Source organism: Pteropus vampyrus, unplaced genomic scaffold (genome assembly GCF_000151845.1).
Source record: "Pteropus vampyrus isolate Shadow unplaced genomic scaffold, Pvam_2.0 Scaffold10, whole genome shotgun sequence".
In the NCBI taxonomy this organism is placed as follows: domain Eukaryota; kingdom Metazoa; phylum Chordata; class Mammalia; order Chiroptera; family Pteropodidae; genus Pteropus; species Pteropus vampyrus.
Window position 1 is genome coordinate 8,712,554 of NW_011888791.1, and position 5,437 is coordinate 8,717,990.

General features: G+C 32.6%; 1 pseudogene; it reads left to right on the forward strand.

The window, feature by feature from the left end:
* Positions 1–5,068, forward strand: part of LOC105303458 — a 58,988-nt pseudogene extending 53,920 nt beyond the window's left edge.
* The last annotated feature ends 369 nt before the right edge of the window (positions 5,069–5,437 follow it).

Below are 5,437 nucleotides of genomic sequence, written 5' to 3' on the forward strand. Positions count from 1 at the left end.
TATTATGTGTATAAAATTTGGTATAATTTCTCTGTGAGTCAGTGAGATTGTACTAGGTTTTGATGAAGTACTAGACAAACAAAAAATACAATGAATTAACATGGTCAAATTTTATATATCTCTGATGCTGTATGTCCACTTTGTGTGTGAGGGGGTGTGTGTCTTTGTCTATGGCAGGATGGTTCTTATCGTAGTCATTGAGGCTGATGGAGGTTTCACATCAACATGTAGCAGAGGTCATTGTAGCAGAGGAGAGGGGATATAGTAACACATAATAATTTTTAAACCTCCCACCTGTAAGTGACACAACGTAATGCCTGCTAAGTCATTCAGTTCGCATTTCATTTACCAAAGCAAGGTTGTGGCCAATGACCACCTTCATTAAAAAAAAAAAACAAAAGGGAGAGAGGAAGTGCAAATCTATCAATTGTCTGAAATATAAAGAACTGAAATTATTTAATAAGCAGTAATATTGACTGCCTAGCATTTTTAGTTCACTGCTTGTGGAATCTGTCTTAACATAGTGGAATTTGTCCTAACATAGAAAGCAGAAAGAAAATTGGGTTGACATTACACAAATGTGATTGAAAAGTACAAAAGTGAAAATTCTATCATGGAGGCAATCTTAAAAATATAATTTATAAAAACATTATGATTTAATTTGAATCATTAATTATAAATTGAGAAGCTAAAAGGAATTAAATAGCAAAGGTACAATATTCAAGTTCAATGTAGTATGTGCCATAATAGTGAATAATATTAAACGATAAGTTAATGGTTGAAAATTCTAATTATAAATGTGGTAATAATGATGATGCTGGAAGAATACCCTTTATAATATGCAAAAATACTAAAATTTTTCTGAAGACTCATATGTAAAGCAAGAAAACATGGCAGTTGGCAGTTGAGGCTGTACTGTTTTATTTCAGTAGGTACACTATGATTATAGTAACAAAAGATCTATATCTGTGAGTTCAAAGAAACAAAAAATCATTTAAAGTATTTGCTTATTTTAGTTTTAACATAACACTTTTTTAATGCTCTAGTGTTTTTGTCATAAAACATATATTGGAAGAAAAATGTTTTTCTAAAAATATTTTCATATTTTGGAAAGAGAATAATCTGTTCAGAGGGTTTTCAGGAAAAAGCAGTTATCAATTCAAATGAGTAAACATAAAAGGTCAATTATGTCTTAGGTCAAGTTGAAAATTATATCTTTTTCAGATCTCTATTTTAGTATTTTATGCTGTCTTTACAAATATTAAAGCAGAGAGCCTCAGTGACTTGCCTGAAAATTGTGATAAACAGGAGATTTTTTTTTTTTAGATGAGTCGTCATTCAAATAAAGAATTATATTGAAATAACCTACATGTCTTTGCAGTTGTATGACTTTAGGTAACAATTGTAGTAACTGTTAAAATATTATATATTTCTTAGTTTAATTGATTTAAAATAGTGTTTCCCTGCATTGTATTGAGTTAGACATAGAATTCAGTTAACATATCCTTTTCTTTTTTCTTCTTTATATTCCTCTCATAGATTTAGCAGACAAATGTTTCAAATCCCAATTTTCAGTGAATATTTTATTACAGATGACTTTCATAACATATGTTCTAATGTAATTTTTAAAGAAATTGGAATCTAACCCAATTGCACCACTATCATTTGTATACATTTTTATAATCTGAGCTATCATTAGTCTTACTTATTAAAGACACTTCAAAATCTTCAAATGATTAAAAAATCTTTAAGAGGAATGGCTAATTACATAATATGATAAAATTCTATTCAACAGTTAAACTTCTTAATATTTTTGGCATGATGGATTTCTTAAAGTAGTCAAAGAGAATCAATTATAGAATTTTAAAACTATAGGAACAGATTATATTATTACTAGCTTATGTAAAATTTTTGTAAGACATTCTGAATAAGTTAATAAAGAGAAAATAGTGATCTTCATTATAATACACTTATTTAAAATCATCAGCAGTGAGATTATGAGAGGGTTACAAATTATTTCTTATCTTAAATAAAATTACATTTTTTTTCCACCTATCCAATACAATAATCCATCTGTCTGATATTGTGTAGAAAATTAAAGAGAACTCTAGATTTCATATCTGAACAAGGAATACACTGAATTAAACAGATATTTTGGGTTAGTATTATTTCTTGCCATATGCTAGTCTGTTATTTATTAATCATCCTTATACATTTGAAAGATTTTCCTTCAAGGTATATTTATACACTTTATTTTGTGAACACCAATACAATGACCTGCAAAAAAATTATTTTTTGACAATACTATTCTGAAAAAAAACATACTATAAGCTAATTCAATTGTTCCTGGAAAGTTCCTTTTCTCTCTTTATAGGCTGACTTCCATAAATATTGTAATTTTATACTTATTAATAAATCATATTGAAATCATAAGATATAATGGAGTCTTAGCTACAAGTTACAAACATACTTTTTCATTTATATATAGAATATTTTAATAATAGATTCCTAGTGATGTTAGGATGATTATATTGAATGATATATCTTAGAAAGTTATAAAAAAGGCATACATGTTAAATTATGATCATACATAATGTAATAATTTCCTGAAATTTATGATTCATCATAGTAGTTCCTACCAGACATAGGAGTAAGACAATAATCTGTGCTTAGATGGTTACCGGGAAATAATCAGTTATTAATTCAAATGGGTAAACACAAAAGATCAATTATAGGTCAAAAGTAAAAATAAAACATCATTAAAATCATTTCTTCTCTTGATCTTTTATGCTATTGCTCTAAATTTTAACATCAGTTTGATAGATGGTTTCAAGAGGCTGATCCTTTTGTTTATTTGTATTTTTTTCTGAGTTAGTTCTTGAATTATTTCCGCAATGATTTAAAAAATATATAACCAATAGGTCTATGTTAGATTTTGTTCATCTTCTCTAATACTGTAATTGGCAAGTTGTCAGAGAAAATATTAGTCTCCTCATCTTATAATAACATCACCCAAATAGCATTCTTATAACTCTGGTAGCTTTCAAGATATGTTGCATGATGTTTTACCAATAGACTTTTGTTAAGAATGATGATTGAAAAGAGTTAGATGTAAGAAAATGTAGACCTCCTAAGAACGTACATAAGGCAGCAATTGGTAATTGGCAGTTGTAAACTTTCAGGGGATTTGTACCTGTGAATTAGATCGATACTTTCAGAAAAGTTATGTATGAAGAGGTTGCCATCAGCAGAATTACTTATAAATATATTAAGAAAATAGTTTACTGCCCCTATCTATTGATTTAAAAAAATGTTAACAGGCAGAAGGTATCTGCCAGGAAGCAAACCACTCTTTCCACAGCCCATGGATTCACCCCTTTAATGTCAAAACAGCAGTATCCTGTCTACAGTTTGAACACTGAAGTTGAAAGGCCACAGAAGAATGCACAGCAACCACAAAGAAGAGAGGGAATATGAAATTCTCTGTGGCTACCCAATCCTTCCAGATTACTTCAGCAGGAGGGCCCTGTGGTCACATCCTAGTATGACTGCCTTGGTGGCATGTATCCCATATCAACTACCAGTCCTGACTTGGAACCCATTCAATTTTTTAACAACACTGATCATTCCCACCTCTTTGCAATTAGAGAAGTAAAAAAGGCCCCCAAACAAGTGGTGGGTAGATGGAACTATGAAATTACATATTCAATTGTGCAAAATAATTTTTCCATAGAGAATTTTCTGTTCTTAATTCCAGATTGCAAGTCCATTCTTAATACTGATATCAATGAATGTACAGATAATGCATACATGGATCTTCGGCTAATAATTTCTCCCTTCTCACAGAAATGTGACCTTTATCCAGGGGAGGATTTTGAACCACCACCTACCAGGATTTGCCCTGGCTGCCTCACAGATCTACCTGTTGACAGTCCAGAACTGGATGCACCTCTAACTCATTCCATTGCAAAATTTAATGCAGAGAATAATGGAATTTTCTATTTCAAGATTGATGCTGTGAAGAGTATAATAGTACAAGTGGTAACTGGAACAAAGTTTTCTATTGAGTTCTTGGCCAGGGAAACCAAGAAAAGAAATGAAGAGCTGACTAAAAGTTGTGAGACCAATAAACTTGGACGAATTCTAGGCTGAAGCATTGATGTTTATGTGGTACCTTGAGAGAAAAAAATTTACCCTACTGTCAACTGTTGATCACTAGGAAAGACCTCAATGCTGAAAAGCCTCCGGGTTTTTTACTTTCTGATCAGTACACATGGGGAAAATAAAATAAGGAACAACTGTACGCCCACTCCTTGGCCCCTGGTATCTGTACAAGATGAAGAGCAGAATTCAGGAAAAGAACAAGGACGTACTCATGCACATGTCTGGGGTCATGAAAAGCAAATAAAATATGACCTTGGTCATGGTCATAAACAGGAGCGTGACCAAAACCATGGGCACTACAGGAAACATGGCCTTTACCAAGAACTTCGAAAGCAACATGGCCTCCAAAAGCAACATGGCCTTGGCCATGGACATCAACAGCAACACGGCCATGGTAATGGATATCAACGGAAACTTGACTATGATCTTAAACACCAAAGGATGCATGGTCTTGGCAATGGACCTCAAAGGAAACATGGCCTAGCCCATGGACATAAACATGAACATGATCATGGTCATGGCCATGAAAAACATAAGAAAAAAACAGTGGGAAGCACAATGGTTGGAGAACACAGCTTTTGGCAAGTTCTTCTGAAGACAGTACTACATCTTCTGCACAGACACTCCCTTCCCTAGCCCAGCCAGGTGTATCAATTATTATTTCAAACTTCCTGAATTCAGATCTCATTGCAACTATGATGACTAATGCACCACCAACTCTCACAGAGAATGATGATGCCTGGATCCCTGATACCCATATACCCTTTTATTTAACCTGATATCTGATTTTCCAGAAACCTCCTGCAAATGTCCTTGATGCCCATGGAAACCAGTTAATGAAATGAATCCAACTGTGGAAATGAAGAAAATTCATGATTTAGTTCTCTCTGATACTTTTTATTAATTTATGCAGCCATGGGTGTTTAATACTTCATCATGCCCTCTCCCCATTGTCAAAATATCCTGATACAATGTACCAAAACCCATGAAGCTTCGGAACAGCCTAGAGAGAAATGGTGAAACTCCCAATGGGGCATCATCAATTTCTATGGATGACATAAAACTGTGTGTAGAATTCTAAATACTTTTTTTCCTCACAAGTTTTCTTAACTAGCACAGAAAATGGACAAACAAATGTGCAGTTTCATACATAGATTCTTAACAATTTGAATACTCTTAATAAACTGTGACATCTGGGCCCTGAACACATATGTAAATAAAGGAAGTCAAAAGACTGAATGTTTAACTTCTTGATGGGGGAAAAATAATAATA